The sequence below is a fragment of the Anomaloglossus baeobatrachus genome, chromosome 7, assembly GCF_048569485.1.
Source record: "Anomaloglossus baeobatrachus isolate aAnoBae1 chromosome 7, aAnoBae1.hap1, whole genome shotgun sequence".
NCBI classification, from domain to species: domain Eukaryota; kingdom Metazoa; phylum Chordata; class Amphibia; order Anura; family Aromobatidae; genus Anomaloglossus; species Anomaloglossus baeobatrachus.
Window position 1 is genome coordinate 199,337,733 of NC_134359.1, and position 20,223 is coordinate 199,357,955.

The following is a 20,223-nucleotide window of genomic DNA, read 5'->3' on the forward strand; positions in this document are numbered from 1 at the left end:
ATACTACAATAGACCCACTTCCTTACAATGGGCACTTCAGGTTTACAGGCCCTCATGCACGTCTGTATGCAGGGGCATTGGTGAACCTCACAATTTTGGACTGCCCTGGCAAAGGAAAATACTACAAAGACTCACTTCCTCAAAATGGGCACATTAGACTCAAGAGGCCTTCATGTACGTCTCTTCTCAGGGACATCGGAGTGCCACACAATGTTTTCACGTAAAATCTTTCATGTATTAATCTCAAAAAGTAACATACACCAGCTCTATCTCACTATTGGGTATGTGCCCTTAACATTTCTGCCATGAAAAATCATTTTGGGGTCATTTTGGAAGGTTTTCTGGTGAGTCCGTAAAAATGGCGTGAAACGTGGACAAAATTGTTCACAGCTGTGACTTTTGAGTGATAAATGCTTCAAGGGGTCTTCCCCATGCTGTTGCCATGTCATTTGAGCACTCTTCTGAGACTTTTGTGACATTTTTAGGGTTTCTCCATGCTGCCGGGGGGTCATTTCACAAAAATACTCGGGTCTCCCATAGGATAACATTGGGCTCGTTGCTCGGGCCGAGTACACGAGTATCTTGGGAGGCTCGGCCCGAGCTTCGAGCACCCGAGCTTTTTAGTACTCGCTCATCACTAGTGGCTACATGATTGTTGATTGTTTGGTGTAGTTTAATTTCATTGATGGTATCATAAATTCACAGATGTACTTCTCTTTATTGAAAGACAAGATGCTACCATCACTCTGTGCCCTTGGTAGGCTTCCATTTTTCAATCATGACAATAATCCAAACCACAATTCTAAAGCCACTGCTGCATTTTTTTTTTTTAGAACAGGGTGTAATTGATTAAATGGCCAAGTTTTCGCCTGATTTGAACCCAATTGAGCACCTATAAGGAATTCTGAAGAGACAAGTTGAGCATCAGTCTCCATGCAGCATCCAGGCTCTAAAAGAGGTCGTGTTTGATGAACAGAAAAAAATAGATATGTTGCCAACTTGTTCATTCAATGTCTACAAGACTTGGTGCAGTCTTTAAAAATAATGGAGGTTATAAAAAATACTAAATGTAGCACTTTGTGATGGGGTGTTTTCATTTTTCAATAAAATAATTTGAGTAAAAATGAAGATTTTGTAATGAAAATTATTAACTTTACTGTCATGGGATAACCCCTTCGCGACATTTGACGTAAGTTAACGTCATGTTTGGAAAGGGTTTTTTGCAAAATTATATAAATTTCTGTTATAGTGATCATGTGGGCACAAAGGCTGTGTCCGCACGATTACCACTGGGAGCTTAGTGTAACTTAGCATTAGAGATGAGCGAACCGGTCGCAGTTCGGCTCAAGCTTGGTTCGCTGAACAGGGGTCGCGTTCGAGTTCGGTTCGGCGAACCGGTTCGGCGAACCACTCGAACCCCATAGGAAACAATGGGAGGCAATCACAAACACATAAAAACACCTAGAAAACACCCTCAAAGGTGTCCAAAAGGGGACAAACATCTCACAACACAACACAAACACATGGGAAAGTGACAAGGACATATACTCATGAGAAAACAAAAGAGCTGGACAAGGAAAAAGAGGAGGAGACACAGATATATGAGTATGTGCAAGGGAACATCGATGCCATTACTGTGCAACTTGAGCCTTGCTCATTTTAGGCTTCCAATCTGGATAAATTGCCTGAGCTTGCCACGTACGCCTTGGGGATCTTGTTGTGTCCCGCAGCCAGCGTTCTCTCGGAACCTGTCTTCAGTGCTGCTGGGGGTGTGCTGACAGATAAGCACACGCGTCTGTCCACTGACAATGTGGACATACTAACGTTCACCAAGATGAGGAAGTCATGGATCACAGAGGACTTTTCTTCCCCTGGGTCATCCAGGGGAGGCGAAAGGCACGTGTATTTTTGAGAGTGCTTCATGCAAAGCATCTTTTTCATTTTGAAAATGGGGGTCAACTGATCACAGTCAAGTGGGGTGTGTGTGGCCCAATTAGTGGAAACGAGGGTGACTGTGGTTGGAGTCCCCTCTCTGTGTTTCTAAAAAAAACCAAGATGAACAAGTCATGCCTCACAGAGGACTTTTCTTCCCCTGGGTCATCCAGTAAAAGTTAAATATATATATACACATATATATGAGAACCAGGTTTTTGCCGTGCTAAGAAACCACTGTTGTCAGGATGTTAATAAAAAATCTCTTTTTATTACAGCATTCCAACGCATTTCAGAGACATAAGCCGTCTCCTTCTTCAGGGAAAAGAGAAAATACATGCATAGTATACAGACCGGTTACTTATAAAGGAGTCCATACCGCCACGTTGACAACTATGACGTCAATGCTCTCATGGTAACGGAGTGACTCATGGACACGTGAAAAATGCAGAGGAGGAGTACTTTCTGCTAACACAGAAAGAGCATATATCGGAATATTGAAAAAATAAAAATAAACAGCATGAAATGAATGTGAAATTGAGAATTTGTTGACAAATAAATGGAAATATATATGAAAAATAAATATGAACTGCTTAGTTTTTCAGAGCGCGTCAATATGATGACAGGCGTGTGTGCTTAATGTGATTCTCGAACCCAAAAAATGTAAATCACTAAGTTCAACACAAAGTGGTTGGTGAACATCCGTAACTCGAAAGCTGGCTACTTGCAAGGGAAAAAAAATCCAGGAAATACTATAGGTGCCATAGTGAGGAAATAAAAGTGTAAGAAAAATTGAGTTCACTGATTCGGTAAAGAAGTGTGCATTTAGCTTGTATTTGTGCTATTTAGATAATCCAAGTGTTAGAAGAATTCCTAGAAAGCAGGGGACAGTGTACGTGAAGGGAAAGAAGAGCGCTTGCGCGAAGACACTGAGCAGGTTCTCAATGAGAGCCAGGGTGAATCAAGTTCAGACCGTGGGAACTGAAAGAAAGCGCATGCGTGGAGGCACGGTGGAGGTGACTTGAGTTCAGGAGCGTGGGAAAAAACAGACCACATCAGTGTTCAAAATGCAGAGGAGTACTTTCTGCTAACACAGAAAAAAGAATGGAAGAATTCCTGGAAAGCAGGGGACCGTGTAAGATCTTTTTCATTTTGTTTCACATGTTTCTTTATTCTCCTACACTGTTTCTTTGCACTCAGAATACTGATGCGGTCTGTTTTTTTCCCACGCTTCTGAACTTGAGTCACCTTCACTGTGCCTCCACGCATGCGCCTCCTTTCAGTTCCCACGGTCTGAACCCAATTCACCCTGGTTCCCATATAGAACCTACTCAGTGTCTTAGCGCAGGCGCTCTTCTCTCCCTCCACGTACACGGTCCCCTGCTTTCCAGGAATTCTTCCATTTTCTTTTGGGTTGGTAGCACAAGCCAAATGCACAAATTTCCTCCTATATTTATTTCTTCACTATGGCACTTATAGTAATTTCTCAAATTTGTTTTCCCTTGTAAGCAGCCAGCCTTTAGAGTAACGGGTGATCACTAATCACTTTGTGTAGAACTCAGTGTTTTACATTTTTGAGTTCGAGAATCACATTAAACACACACACATCTGTCATCATACTGACACACTCTGAAAAACCAAGCAGTTTATTTATTTATATTTCTATTCATTTGGCAACAAAAAATCTTTTAACCTTACATTCATTTTCATTTTTCAATATTCTCAAGTGTGCTTTTTTCTGTGTTAGCAGAAAGTACTCCTCTGCATTTTAAACACTGATGTGGTCTGTTTTTTCCCACGCTCCTGAACTCAAGTCACCTCCACCGTGTCTCCACGCATGCGCTTTCTTTCAGTTCCCACGGTCTGAACTTGATTCACCCTGGCTCTCATTGAGAACCTGCTCAGTGTCTTCGCGCAAGCGCTCTTCTTTCCCTTCACGTACACTGTCCCCTGCTTTCTAGGAATTCTTCTAACACTTGGATTATCTAAATAGCACAAATACAAGCTAAATGCACACTTCTTTACCGAATCAGTGAACTCAATTTTTCTTATACTTTTATTTCCTCACTATGGCACCTATAGTAATTCCTGGATTTTTTTCCCTTGCAAGTAGTCAGCTTTGGAGTTACGGATGTTCACCAACCACTTTGTGTTGAACTTAGTGATTTACATTTTTGGGTTCGAGAATCACATTAACCACACACGCCTGTCATCATATTGACGCGCTCTGAAAAACTAAGCAGTTCATATTTATTTTTCATATATATTTCCATTTATTTGTCAACAAATTCCCAATTTCACATTCATTTCATGCTGTTTATTTTTATTTTTTCAATATTCTGATATATGCTCTTTCTGTGTTGTGTATTTTCTCTTTTCCCTGAAGAAGGAGACGGCTTATGTCTCTGAAACGCGTTGGAATGCTGTAATAAAAAGAGATTTTTAATTAACATCCTGACAACAGTGGTTTCTTAGCGCGGCAAAAAACGGTTCTCATATATATGTATATATATATATATATATATATATATATATAAATTTTACTACGTCTTCACGGGGCCGCTGCTTTAACCACGCGGACACTCATATGCTCAATAAGGGGTTGTGACTGGCACAACCTCTCCAGGTGAGTGTAACTATTTATATCTTCACACGGTTATTACCGGGTAAGACCCTATTGCGCCTTTGTTTCCCCCCTCTCCAGCAGTTCCTGGGTCATCCAGGGGAGGCGAAAGGCACATATATTTTTGAGAGTGCTTCATGCAAAGAATCTTTTTCATTTTGAAAATGGGGGTCAACTGATGACAGTCAAGTGGTGTGTGTGTGTGTGTGTGTGTGTGTGGCCCAATTAGTGGAAACGAGGGAGACTGTGGTTGGAGTCCCCTCGCTTTTGAAAAAAGAACCAAGATGAACAAGTCATGGCTCTCAGAGGACTTTTCTTCCCCTGGGTCATCCAGGGGAGGTGAAAGGCACGTGTATTTTTGAGAGTGCTTCATGCAAAGCATCTTTTTCATTTTGAAAATGGGGGTCAACTGATGACAGTCAAGTGGGGTGTGTGTGTGTGTGTGTGTGTGTGTGTGTGTGTGTGTGTGTGTGTGTGTGTGTGTGGCCCAATTAGTGGAAACGAGGGAGACTTTTCATTTGGAGTCCCCTCGCTTTTGAAAAAAGAACCAAGATGAACAAGTCATGGCTCTCAGAGGATTTTTCTTCCCCTGGGTCATCCAGGGGAGGTGAAAGGCACGTGTATTTTTGAGAGTGCTTCATGCAAAGCATCTTTTTCATCTTGAAAATGGGGGTCAACTGATGACAGGCAAGTGGGGTGTGTGTGGCCCAATTAGTGGAAACGAGGGAGACTGTGGTTGGAGTCCCCTCTCTGTGTTTCTAAAAGAACCAAGATGAACAAGTCATGGCTCTCAGAGGACTTTTCTTCCCCTGGGTCATCCAGGGGAGGCGAAAGGCACGTGTATTTTTGAGAGTGCTTCATGCAAAGCATCTTTTTCATCTTGCAAATGGGGGTCAACTGATGACAGGCAAGTAGGGTGTGTGTGGCCCAATTAGTGGAAACGAGGGAGACTGTAGTTGGAGTTTCCTCGCTGTGTTTTACATGCTTTTAGAAGGGCATGACATGGCTTAGAGGTTGACTTTCAGCATCTGCAAACTGTTGGCTACCGAAATGCTGCCTTTCCAACCTTTTTAACCGAGGATTTTCGAGACCTTATGTCCATTGCAGTGCCCCAAGAGCCGATGCCCAGGCGCCAAACCTTCTCCAACAAAGGCGTGCCCACGCTACACCAGCATATCGCACAAAACATCACTGCTTCTTAGAGAACCTGTGTGACAGGGTGCATTTCACCACAGATACTTGGCCCAGTAAGCATGGACAGGGGCGTTACATATTGCTGACTGGGCAATGGGTTACTATGGGGAGAGATGGAGAAGGGTCTGCTGTACAAGTCTTGCCGTCCCCACGAGTTGTGTCAATCCTTCCTCTGTATGTAGAAGTTAATACACTGCTTCTGCCTGCTCAACCTCGTCTGGGTCCTCCACCTCGGCCCAAACCCTGTGTGGTCAGGCCACCCTTCCTTGTAACTGCGCACAAGGAATCCCACACACCTCCTTACTGTGCTGGCAGCAGAGCTCAATGCCATCAGATGGTCAAATGTTTACTTTGAAATGTATGGGAAATGTGAGTCACACCGCTGAGTAGTTGTGGACAGTTAGCTCTGGAGACCGAGTTTCATCAATGGTTGTCTCCACTCAACCAGCAGCCAGGGAAGGCCGGGTGCGACAATGATGCAAACATGGGTGCGGCCCTTCGCCGTGACAATGTGACACACATGCCTTGTGTGGCTCACGTGTTGAACCTGGTTGTCCAGCAATTTTTAATGTACTATCCTGGCCTACATGGCCTCCTGCAGAGAGCACGGTGTAACGCCTTCCTTGATCCACACACTCAGATGGGCTGTAAAGGATAGGCTAGAGGGAAGCCACTCACCAAGCAGGACCCCCAGAACCCTGAAACCCGTTAAACCCTATACAGGGATTTGGAATTACACAGGGCCCAAGTTGATCAATACCTGTGGAAGGCTGCAGTTCCAGAGAATAGTAGTCAGGCAGGGTCAAACCATTAATTGAGTAAGAGGAACAGAATGGGACGGCCAGGACTTAATCAGAAAACAAGCAGAAGTGAAATGCGGATCGGCGGTACAGCAAGCAGGAAAAGTAGTCAGGTAACAAGCACACAAAATCATAAAACTGAACTGAGGGTAACAGTAACCAGAGGTTCATAGCTATGTCTGGCAGTGGTCTGCAGACAGGATGGGCCTAAAAAAGGGTGTGGTGTCTTCCCATTGGTTGTAGCTGAATGATGGTACTTCATCTGTGAGATACCCACCACCTACATTCAGCCTGTGGTTCTGCATCTGTCAAGGTAACGCAGCCCAGTGGGTGAGCATAACCTGCGTCCACCTGCGCCGCTGGCATCGACTCCTCTCCCATCATCAGCACTATGCACGAAAGGAACACGTTGTCACTTGGCGACCGGAGTACAAATTGATGGAGCAGACTATGGTGGTGACTTAACAGCCGTGTGCGGCAATGATGCAAACCTGGCTGCGGGCCTTCGTCAGGGCAATGTGACACACGTGCCTTGTATGGCTCACGTGTTGAATCTGATTCTCCAGCAATTTTTAAACCACCATCCCGGCCTACATGGCCTTGTGCAGCGGGCACGCACGCTATGTGCTCACTTCCATCTTTCGCACCCAGCAGCTCAACAACTTTCATCGCTCCCGAAGTCTTTTGGTCTAGCGGTTCAATGCCTGAAATGTGATGTGCCGACACGCAGGATTTTGAATCTGCACATGTTGCAGCGTCTGTGGCAGCACCGCCGAGCCCTGCTGAAATACGTTATGACGTATACCCTGGGCTGACTTGATCCAGAGGTGGTGCAGAGTGGTGTCAGATCAAGGACCTATGCACCCTTCTACACAGTTTACAAATGTCGACGAAGATGTTTAGCACTGGCGATGCCATTCTCAGCGTGACAATTCTGGTCATCTACATCAGAGGTCCCCAACTCCAGTCCTCAAGGCCCACCAACAGTGCAGGTTTTTGGGATTTCCTTAGTATTGCACAGGTGTTAATGTAATTACCTGCCCAGGTGCTGGTTCCTACAGCAGTGCAATGCTAAGGAAATCCTGAAAACATGCACTATTGGTGGGCCTTGAGGACTGGAGTTGGGGAACCCTGATCTACATGATGGAGCACACTGTAAGCATTATTCGGAGTCAGGTGTTGGGACAAGAGGAAGGGGAGGAAGTACAGGAGGAGTCATATGCGGAAGGGATAACAAGATCTCCAAGGTCCAGATGGTCAGCGGCACCTAGGCGGCAGTCATGGGACGGTGGGGGAGAGGGATTAACAAGGGCGCATAGAATCAGCAAAACTGTTGAGGAAGGTGCAGGAGCCCATGAAGAAATGGAGGACGAACTAGCGATGGGCATGGAAGACTCAGCAAATGAGTGAGAGCTTGCTCACATTTCGGTTGTGCGAGGTTGGGGGGAGAGGGCAGAGGAAGGAGGCACGATTTTCACCTCTCCGCCACCAACACAGCAAGGAATTGGTCCTCCTGGATGCACAAGACACATGAGCGCCTTCTTGCTGGACTACCTACAACATGACCCTCAGATTGTACGAATTCGAAGTAATGCTGACTACTGGGTTGCCAGACTGTTAGATCCCTGGTACAACTCAAAATTTTTGCAAAATAATTCCGGCCATAGAAAGGGACGCACGTATGCAGGAGTATCAGCAGAAGGTGGTACGCAATCTTAGATTTGCTAGATTTGCTTTTCCACTAAACACCTGTGCTGCACAGGAGTGAATCTCAACGCTTTGTCATGGATAGGAGGAAATGGTCTTTTACTTGTCCACATCTGAGGGACCAAGGAATGGCTGCTGTGCTGAGACGGCATTGAGTACGGCGTCCCCGCAGAGTTGCACTTTTGGTCATATACAAAATGAGTTGAAAAAGGACAGATGCTGGTGGAAAGGGGAACAGGTGTGTTGGAAAGGGTAAAAAGTTTGTGTCCGTGGGTTTGGTGGTTAAGCAACAGTAACATTTGCTGAAGAAACAACATCTGTTATGGTGGGAATGGCAGATTTGGATAAGGTGGTATATACTATGTTACCGCTATATAAAAAAATTAAGAAGATAAAAAAAGAGAAAGGTATATATCCCCATCGCCAGTCGGTGTCAACCGTGCTCCCAGATGGAAAAGGAGATGCTGGCAACTGGAAGGTTAGGTGGAGGATACAGAGCTGTGTGGCTATGAAACTAATAGTAGCCTGAACCGAGTTAGACGCCACTCGGATCTGGAGAGTTGGAGCCTTGTTAGCGTCACAGCATCAACACGCCCACCCAGCCCAGGAACTCCCTGTTAACAACACAGGGGCCATTGGGTACGCTGTCCGTGTGCGTAGGGACCACACCTGTGGACAGCAGACGCATTGGCAGCAGCAGACCTGTTAATGCCACTGGGCTGCACTAGCAGGACTGGTAGGACAGGAGCTGGTCTTAACCGCTCTGCGTTACCAACTGTGGTGGCGGCCTGCATCGTTGCCCTATCCCTGCCTACCTCTGGCCTAAAGCCGCAATGGGTTCAACACATGGAGGTGTGCTCTTTCGGAGCATAATAGAAGACTTCGCACCTCCTTGTTGGCTCCAGCCCCTTTTATAACCTGGGTCCGCCCCAAACCAGGGTGGACCACAATGCACCTCCTGGAAACAAAAGCAGAGTGACATGTCATAAGTGGCATAACTAGCGTCCTATTCGGAACCGCCACTTCAATGATAACCTCAGGGCAGCCACGACCCAAACACCTCACCAGTCATTGTCTGACCAAGAATAATGAGGTGACAAGTCATAGGGGTGGGCCTCTGCAAGCCAGTTGGGAGTGGCCTGGCCACATCGTCAAGACACCTGATGCCCTGTGGTCTATATGGGCCACCCACATCAGGGGCAGGGCCAAAGAGTTCATTTCCGAGCCTAGCCTCTGATGCAGTAACTGCCAGAGCATGCTCAATAGCATGAAATACAGTCTCCGAAAAAAGACTATCAGCTTCAGCATGCTGTCTAGGCACAACACAGGACTTAGAACCGGCACAGAGTGCAAGTACCTGTGCAAAGAGGCTGTGTGGGAGCATGCACTGTAGCCCGAGATGAAGACTAAAGCCTGTTTTACACGTTACGATTAAGCATACGATATCGTTTGCTATCGTAGCCGCCCCCATCGTATGTGCGGCACGTTCAATTTGTGGAACGTGTCGCACAATCGAGTAACCCCCCGTCACATGATAAGAGGGTTACATACAGAATACATATACAAGTAAAAATAGACAGACTGGTACAGAGGGAAGAGGGCCCTGCCCTTGTGGGATTACATTCTAAAGGATTTTTGGGAGGAGACAGTAGGTGGGGTGTAGGTTGGGCGTCAGGTACGCACGGTGGTGGTGTCATTGAAGGTTATAGTCATTTCTGAACAGATGAGTTTTCAGATTCCGTTTGAAGCTTGCGGGTGTAGCAGATAATCTGACGTGTTGAGGTAGCGAGTTCCAGGAGACAGGGGAAATGATCTGCACAGATGGCCAGAAGCTTTGTGAGTCGGATCCAGGCCCCGATGAAGAAGGGGCTGAGCCTAATCTACACCCTCATTTCCAAACAGTAAATCCTCCTGGTGGAGACAATGGGGAACATGAGGAGGAGACACAGATACCTGATTGGAACGACAACTTTACTATTCGGTCAGGGCAGGAAGAGGTTGTCTCGGAGGACTCAGGACGAGGGGAGTGAAAACACACAGGGTGATTGATGAGGTTGGAGACCATACTTACTGTCAAACCAAAGTCAGCCAGTCGATGAGGTCAGCAGAGGAGGTGGAGGAGGATGCTACTGACAACGAGGTTACGTTGCATCTTCCTGGCCAGAGACAAAGTACTGGAAGCACGTCAACAACTGAATCCTGGGCCACAACTTTGCCTCTGAGCAGAAGTCGTGTTGGCTATGCAGGTCGCATGGGCTGTAAGCCTTGCCTAGCCTGGGACTTTTTGGACATCACAAAGTATCACCCAAGTCATGGAATCTGTAAGATTTGTCAACAATCTCTAAGTAGCAGGCAAGAACTCACAACTTTGACTAGATCCTCCATGAAGTGTCACATGGATATGAAGTGATAGCGTGAAGGTGTATTGCTCAGCTTTAGCCACTGTCAATGCAACATGCTTATTTGCTGTTCATTGCATGCATTGTTGCAGACTACACACAAGGGGCTGCTGTTTTTTTGGAACTGCCTTTGTCTGTTTGATCACTACAGCAAAAGCAAATTGGTCTTCGGGTGTGGACTTGGAGATGCTGTCTATGAACAGAAGGAAAAGCTAAAGGTGTGTGTTACAGCAAGGAGCCACCGCGGAAACATTTCGTTCAATTGTGAGGGGAGTCGTGTTGGAGTTTGGTGAGGAGTACCATAATGCCTGTGAGCAGCATCCTGTGCCACAAACCAACATTATTCTGGTGCTGTCTATACTGTTTACCGTGAGAGGAGCGTAAAGTCTGTATTTCTGGCAACTGGACATCACAGTACCCGGGTACGGTAGGCTGCGCCCAGACAGTAATGCGTGCACGCAACACTTTGTTTTATTAGCAAAACACATATCTGTTTTGGGTAGGCCGACTATATAGACAATAAGACTTGCTGCCTCTTCACTGTAAAATTGTCACGTACAGTTTAAATCATAGAGGGACAGCAACACATGTTTGCATTGACTGTTGCTTTTCAAGATTTCCATGACTGTGTTTCAGAGCTGTGTGGTTTGCATTCACACTGTTATCATCTGCCTTATCTGTGAGGCTTCAGCTAACAAGGGTATTCTGGGGGGGTAATGTGTTTTGTCTATAGGCCACGTCTCACTAAGCAACATCGCTAGCAACATCGCTGCTGAGTCACGACTTTTTTGACGTAGCAGCGATGTTGCTGGATGTCACACACAGTGACATCACTAGCAACAACCTGGCCCCTGCTGTGAGGTCGCTGGTTGTTACTGAGTGTCCTGGACCATTTTTTAGTTGTTGCTCTCCCGCTGTGAAGCACACATCGCTGAGTGTGACAGCGAGAGAGAGCAACAACTGAATGTGCAGGCAGCAGGAGCTTCTGCGGACGCTGGTAACAACGGTAAACATCGGGTAACCAAGAAGCCCTTACCTTGGTTACCCGATATTTACCTTCGCTACCAGCGTCCGCCGCTCTCTCGCTGTCAGTGCCGGCTCCCTGCTCTCTGCACACGTAGCCAGAGTACACATCGGGTAATTAACCCGATGTGTACTGTGGCTAGGAGTGCAGGGAACAGGGAGCCGGCACTGGCAGTGTGAGAGCGGCGGATGCTGGTAACGAAGTTAAATATTGGGTAACCAAGGTAAGGGCCTCTTGGTTACCCGATGTTTACCATGGTTACCAGTGTCCGCAGAAGCCGGCTCCCTGCTGCCTGCACATTTAGCAGAGTACACATCGGGTAATTAACCCGATGTGTACTGTGGCTAGGTGTGCAGGGAGCCAGCGCTAAGCGGTGTGCGCTGGTAACCAAGGTAAATATCGGGTTGGTTACCCGATATTTACCTTAGTTACCAAGCACAGCATGCTTCCATGCGTCGCTGCTGGCTGGGGGCTGGTCACTGGTCGCTGGTGAGATCTGCCTGTGTGACAGCTCACCAGCAACCCATGTAGTGAAGCTTCAGCGATCCCTGCCAGGTCAGGTTGCTGGTGGGATCGCTGGAGCGTCGCTTAGTGTGACGGTACCTTATGTTTAGGTAGATAACTTGGAAGCTATTGTGATGCGCCACTGGTAAGTCGTGTTCGCGCACACACACACACACACACACACATGCACAAACACACAATTACTGCTGCTACACAGAGAGATTAGCAGGTAGCAGGCAACAGAATAGATTGTTCTATTATTTCAATTTAATGCATGGCTCTTATTGTTTGTTTTGTTTTGGGAAAGTTAAACAATCATTTATCAACCCAACTGCCTAGAGTCCTTTTCCTGTTGCGTGGTTTTGCTGCATACTGGGGAGCCCACCCTGTACACGACTTAAAATGAAGCATAAGTCGCAATGGGAATTTCACTGTGCTACAATGCGGCCTAGCGGGGCTGTGCAGCCACCGCCCGCCCCATCAAGTGCATCTGTGTGCTCTTCATCCTCTGTGACTGTGGGGACAGCAAGTCACACATGCTTTTTCACACTGAACTTCCACCCCTTTACCCGTAAGCGGTAGTGTGATTGGCAGGTCGTCACTTGTTTTGGAAGTGGAAACAGATGGTATTGTTGAGCTGTCAGACATCGAGAGAACCACCATTGGATGAAGGCAACATTATATCCATGCCTGCACTTTCGTCACAGATTGGCTGGATTACCTGCAGTTAATAATTGCGTTCCAGAAATGGAAAGGAGTGTAGAATGCACATGTGTTGTACCTTGCTTGGCAGCAAAGGAACACTAAGGGTATGTGCGCACGTTGCTTTTTACCTGCTTTTTACCTGCTTTTTTGCTGCTTTTTCTTCTGCGCTGTTTAATGCCAAAATGGATGTGTTCTTCTATTCAAGCAAAGTCTATGGGAATTTGGGTTTCTTGTTCACACTATGTTGTTCAAAATGCTGCCTTTTTGTGGCAGAACTTTGGTCAAAAACTCAGCTTTGCAGTGCAAAACCCAAATGGCAAAAACAATTGACATGTTGCTTCTTTGAAAAGCTGAGTTTTTGACCAAAGTTCTGCCACAAAAAGGCAGCATTTTGAACAACATAGTGTGAACAAGAAACCCAAATTCCCATAGACTTTGCTTGAATAGAAGAACACATCCATTTTGGCATTAAACAGCGCAGAAGAAAAAGCAGCAAAAAAGCAGGTAAAAAGCAGGTAAAAAGCAACGTGCGCACATACCCTAACTTAGTATTCCAGACAATTTTAGGATGGGAGAAAAAGAGTCATCTCTTTGGGCAAATTAAATAGTGTGGCAAAAGTGGGCAGGTGGGTACAGTGGCCGTGTTCAATGGGTACCAGGACAGTAAAGGAAGCCTCACTTTCTATACCTCCTAATGATCAAATGCAGCAAGGAATTCCCTGAGTTTGCTATAAAATTAGCATAGCAAAATGTGCATGAGGGTAGAATGCAAAGGTGGTGGGACTTGCTTGGCACAAGTGGCACAATAATGGAGTACAGCAGCCACTCTTTGGATGGCACTAACTGGCAGCACTCTTTTCAATTAAAATGGCTTTGCAAAAATGTGCAGGAGGGGAGAATGCAGAGGTTGTGGGACTTGCTTGGCAGAAGTGGCACAATAATGGAGTACAGCAGCCACTCTTTGGATGGCACTAACTCTTTTCAATTAAAATGGCTTTGCAAAAATGTGCAGGAGGGTACAGTGGCCGGGTTGTGGGTCAGTGTAGAGGAAAGGAAGCCTCACTTTCTCTCCCTCCTAATGGTGAAATGCAGCAAGGAATTCCCTTAGCTTAGGTACACAGACGCTGTTATCTGAAGCTGTATACAGCATTTCCACGGACCTGACTGTCACCTATGGCTCTGAGCCTGATGAAATTAGCCCTGAAAAGGGCTGAAATAAACTTCTGTTCCTAATCTGTAGAGCGCTGTGTGTATAGCGTACACAGCAGGACCGGCGACAGGAGCTGCGTGAGCGGTGACTGTCACCCAGACGCAGAAGGCAGATAATGGCGTCCTGAGGGAAAATGTCCGTATTTATAATGCAAGGACATGTGACATGGACAGCATATGACACATGCCCTTGCTTGTCTGGCAAAAAGTCCACTTAGCCGTGTGTGTGTCTGGGATTGGCTGACATGGTGGCCCGCCCCACTACACGCGCGCTTAGAAAAAAAAAATATGGCGATCTGCATTTTCTCAGCACCACAGATCTAAAACCCGTCCCCCCCGCACACTATACGCTGAAATTAGATAATAGTGTGAATCACAGAGTGACTCACACTATTACAGTGAAAAGCCAGCTAGTAATTAGCTAGGTTTTTTGCTGATAGAACAACGTAACTCGAGCTGCCGAACTTTTAGCAAAAAGCTCGAGTTCTTGTTCTATCTAGAACACCCCCCAAAATCACTCGAACCGTGCTCAACTTTACTTAGCATAACTTATAGCCAAGCTCCAGCTATCACAGCCAGGGCTGGTGTCTGCACCACCCCTGACTGTTTAATAGGGAGCACAGCATTAGGCGGTGTGATTGCGGGGGCCTGATCATTGCCATGGTAACCAAAGTTGTTATGACAAAATCTGCATCAGCCAGCTTCAGCGAGCCTGTTAGGCTATGCCAGGAGCATGGTATAAGAGGCTTTTGTCAATGCCGAACTGCCAGGTATAATGTATTGCAATGCTTGTGCATTGCAATACATTATACCAGCGATCAGAATAATAAAAGATATTGTTCTATACAGAGAATATGTAAAAAAAAGTAAAAAATAAATATTAAAAAGAATCAGAAAATAAAGGAGAAAAAAATATTGTACCAATAAATGTATATTTATGAAAAAAGAAAAAAAAAATACACATATTTGGTACCACTGCATCCATAACAACCTGATCTATAAAACTGCCATACTTGTTAATCTCCATGGTAAACCTCATTAAAAAAAAACATAGCAAAAACTACAGTGGGAACAGAAAGTATTCAGACCCCTTTACATTTTTCATTCTTTGTTTCATTGCAGCAATTTGATAAATTCAAAAAACTTCATTTTTTTCTCAATAATGTACACTCTGCACCTCATCTTGACAGAAAAAAACAGAAACGTAGAAATTTTTGCAAATAAGACCAAATAAGAATCATGAGGTTAAAGGAACTGCCCAAGGAGCTTAGAGACAGAATTGGGGCAAGGCACAGATCTGGCCAAGGTTACAAAAGAATTTCTACAGTACTTAAGGTTCCTAAGAGCACAGTGGCCTCCATAATCCTTAAATGGAAGAGGTTTGGGACCAGCAGAACTCTTCCTAGACCTGGCCATTCAGCCAAACTGAGCAATCATGGGAGAAGAGCCTTGGTGAGAGAGGTAAAGAAGAACCCAAAGATCACTGTGGCTACACTGCCAGAGAAACAGTAGGGAGATGGGAGAAAGTTCCACAAAGTCAACTATCACTGCAGCCCTCCACCAGTCGGGTCTTTATAGCAGACTGGCCCAACGGAAGCCTCTCCACAGTGCAAGACATATGAAAGCCTGCATAGAGTTTGCAAAAAAACACATGAAGGATTCCCAGACTATGAGAAATAAGATTCTCTGGTCTGATGAGATCAAGATAGAACTTTTTGGTGATAATTCTAAGCGGTATGTGTGGAGAAAACCAAGCACTGCTCATCACCCCAGTCCAATACAATCCCAACAGTGAAACATGGTAGGGACAGCATCATGCTATGGGGGTGTTTTTCAGCTGCAGGGACAGGGCAACTGGTTGCAATTGAAGGAAAGATGAATGCAGCCAAGCGCAAAGATATCATGGTAGAAAACCTCTTCCAGAGTGCTCTGGACCTCAGACTTGGCTGAAGGTTCAGCTTCCAACAAGACAATGACCCTAAGCACACAGCTAAAATAATAAAGAAGTGGCTTCAGAACAAATCTGTGATCATTCGTGACTGGCCCAGCCAGAACCCTGACCTAAATCCAATTGAGCATCTCTAGAGAGACCTGAAAATGGCTGTCCACCAACATTCACCATCCAACCTGACGGAACTGGAGAGGATCTGCAAGGAAGAATGGCAGAGGATCCCCAAATCTAGGTGTGAAAAACTTGTTGCATCGTTCCCAAGAAGACTTATGGCTGTACTAGCTCAAAAGGGTGCTTCTACTCAATACTGAGCAAAGGGTCTGAATACTTATGACCATGTGATATTTCAATTTTTCTTGTTTAATAAATTTGCAAAAAGTTCTACTTTTCTGTTTTTCTGTCAAGATGAGGTGCAGCGTGTGTATTAATGAGAAAAAAAGGAACTTTTTTGAATTTACTAAATGGCTGCAATGAAGCAAAGAGTGAAAAATGTAAAGAGGTCTGAATACTTTCCATACCCACTGTATGTCTTTTCATCATAGAGTAGACAAAAAAGTGGAAAACAACACAATAAAAAGTCATATCTAAATGAAAATTGTATGGCTGAAAACTCCATCTTTTCCCGCAAAAAAACAAGCTGCCACACAGCTCTGTCAGTGAAAAAATAAAATAGTTATAGCTCTCAGAATAAAGCAATGCAAAAACATTTTTTTCTGTAAAATGGTTTTTATTATGTAAAGACGGCAAAACATAAAAAAGCAGTATAAATGTGGTATCGCTCTATCCATACTGACCTGAATAGTAAAGCTGTTTTATTAATTTAGTGATGCAAAAAACCTTTGTTTGTAAATTAAAAAATGTTTTTTAGGCCTGTTTTACACGTCAGTGAAAAACACAGACGTTTTTCACTGACGTGTAAAAAACGCATATGGCACTCATGGCACATGTGGGTTATCCATGTGCTATCCGTGATCTGTGTCCGTCATCCATGATAGCACATGGACGTATACTCACCTGTCCCCGCTCCTGCTGTCCATGGTGCTAAACTTTTCGGCTCTGCTGTGTATGCAGCCACCGCTGTCTCACCTCTGCAGCTACTTCCAGGTCAGCTGCTCCGTTCATAAATGAATATGCATTAGAATAAGCAGCTGAGCTGGAAGGAGGAGGCAGCAGAGGCTGAAGACAGCATTGCTAGAAAAGGTGAGTATAAAAAGCTTTGTATTTTAAATGTTCATATTTTTCTGGTATATATTTCACGGATCACACCATAGTGTGGTCTGTGGGACATCAGTGATGCCAGAAAAAAATGTACATGTCCCCGTGTGGAACACACGGACACGCGTGTACACCGCATGGATACACGGTCAGTGAAAACTCACTGATGTGTGTGTAGATCCATTGATTATAATGGGTCTGCGTATGTCCGTAATTTTCTTATGTATTAAAACTAGCACATACGTACCAGAATCACTGACATGTGAAAGAGGCCTTAGTGTGATAGTAGCCACACCTAATAAAACTATATAAATCTGCTATCGCTGTAATCGTACTGATGTGAGAAATAAAGCCACCTGATCATTTATACCTTAAGGTGTACGGAGTAAGAAATAAATAATTAAAGACAATTCTGCAACTACTGTTGATTAGTTTATTTTGCCTCCCAATAATCAAAGTAAAGCGGGCTTTACACGCTACGACATCGCTAATGCGGAGTCGTTGGGGTCACGGAATTCGTGACGCACATCCGGCCGCATTAGCGATGCCGTTGCATGTGACATCGATTAGCGATTTTGCATCGTTGCAAAACAGTGAAAAATCGCTAATCGGCGACACGGGGGTCCATTCCCAATTATCGTTACTTCAGCAGTAACGAGGTTGTTCCTCGTTCCTGCGGCATCACACATCGCTGCGTGTGACGCCGCAGGAGCGAGGAACGTCTCCCTACCTGCCTCCCGGCCGCTATGTGGAAGGAAGGAGGTGGGCGGGATGTTACGTCCCGCTCATCTCCGCCCCTCCGCTGCGATTGGGCGGCGGTTCAGTGACGTCGCTGTGACGCCGCACGGACCGCCCCCTTAGAAAGGAGGCTATTCGCCGGTCACAGCGACGTCGCCGGACAGGTAAGTATGTGTGACGGCTCTGGGCGATGTTGTGCGCCACGGGCAGCGATATGCCCGTGTCGCGCAACAGATGGGGGCGGGTACGCACACTAGCGATATCGGGACCGATATCGCAGTGTGTAAAGTAGCCTTAAGGCTCAGCATATATTTATCCTGCCTTCTACACCGAGTACTAACACCAGGAATTATGTGTAAATCTCTGAAAAACGTGAATCAGACAAAATTCTCAATGGAAAATTCACTGTAATGAGACAGATGGAGTCACTTTAAACATCTGGCCTGTGATTCAGGTTCATCTATCTTTATACTCGTCTTTTTAGGTGTGCACAAAGGTGCGACCATCAAGAGTTTTGTGCACCTTTGAAAAGAAGGACACCGATGAACAGAGGCCAAACTAGTCCGGATTAACTCTGATGCTTCTTTAGTGAATAGATCAGTGGGGGGGTATCACCTGAATCACATATTTTGGCAATGTAGAAAGAAACTGTTACGCTCACTGCGGAGCGGCGAGCGTCCGGAGGTGGACCCACTGGACCGTGCACCGGACTCCCCTGAGAAGGCGACCAACAGCGAACCCCTGTACAGGGATTGTGCGGCACCTCCCCAGGAGGCCTAAATGCACGGCAGCCAGGAACCGGTGGTAGGAGTCTCTGTACGACCAGACGTAGCTCGGGTACGACGTCTGCAGCAGGCAGAACACGGGTGTGGTACCGGAGATGTTCACTGCGGGTAAGGCCTGTGACGTCCACTGCGGGTATGGCCAGTGACGTCCACTGCCGGTATGGCCGGTGACGTCCACTGCGGGTATGGCTGGTGACGTCCACTGCGGGTATGGCTGGTGACGTCCACTGCGGGTATGGCTGGTGACGTCCACTGCGGGTATGGTTGGTGACGTCCACTGCGAGTATGGCCGGAAGGTACAGACGGCACTACGGTGAGATAGAGTATTAGTAACAGGCAGATAACAAACAGGTAACAGAAGTACAAAGGGGCCTGAACACTAGCAGAGCTCAAGTAGAAGTGTTGCTCGGGCGCCTGCTGCCGGGGGAGGTGAACCTAAATACCTATTAGGTAACAGGTGACCTCTGAGGTCACTTCCAGAAAACGGGGCATACCACTTTAAGAAAGGGGGCGTGGCCTCGTGCACAGCCTAGAGTCACTTACTGCAATTCTGTGTGAGGACGGGAGACAGGAAGAGGCTGCAGCAGGCCTGGGAGTAGGAGCAGCGTCTGCAGAGCCATGGGACCGGTAAGAGGAAGGCCTGAAGCCCCCTCCTCCTCAGGAAGCTCCGGAGGAGACGAGGAGCATCCACGTCCTCCGCAGGTACCCACGTCCTCTCCTCAGGACCGAACCCCTTCCAGTCTACCAGATAGTAGGTTTTACCTCGGACCTCCTTAGCCGCAAGGATGGCTTTTACCTCATAGACGTCATCATCACCAACAGGAGGAGGTGAAGCCCCAGGATCACTGTGGAAACAGCTCAGGACCACCGGCTTGAGGAAGGACACATGGAAGGAGTTCGGGATGCGAAGTGTAGACGGCAGCTTTAACTTGTAGGACACCTCATTGATCCGTCGGAGCACTTCAAAGGGACCATTGAAGCGGGGACCCAGCTTGTAAGACGGCTGTTTCAGGCGGACATACTTAGACGAGAGCCAGACTTTATCTCCGGGTTGAAAGAAAGGAACATCCAGACGGTTCTTGTCAGCGTGTTTCTTCATGCGGACAGAGGACCGTTCCAGAGCCGACTTAGTCTCAGCCCAGACGGCGGAGAAGGACCTCATGAGGTCATCAGCTGCAGGGTTGCCTGAAGAACATGTCACAGGGCACGGCACTTTGGGTCGCTGTCCATGCAGCACCTGGAACGGGAATTTAGCAGAGGACTCACTTTCATGATTGTTGTAGGAGAGCTCGGCCCATGGAAGCAGTTTGACCCAGTTGCTGTGGTGTTCGTCCACGAAGTGGCAGAGATAGTTAGTCAAGACTTGGTTAATGCGCTCCACTTGCCCATTGGACTGAGGGTGGTAGGCAGTAGAAAAGTCCAATTCCACATCCATCA

General features: G+C 46.3%; 1 protein-coding gene across 2 annotated transcripts in view; it reads left to right on the forward strand.

The window, feature by feature from the left end:
- CARD11 (caspase recruitment domain family member 11) overlaps positions 1-20,223 on the forward strand; it is a 277,951-nt gene that overhangs the window by 175,719 nt on the left and 82,009 nt on the right. The window lies entirely within an intron of this gene.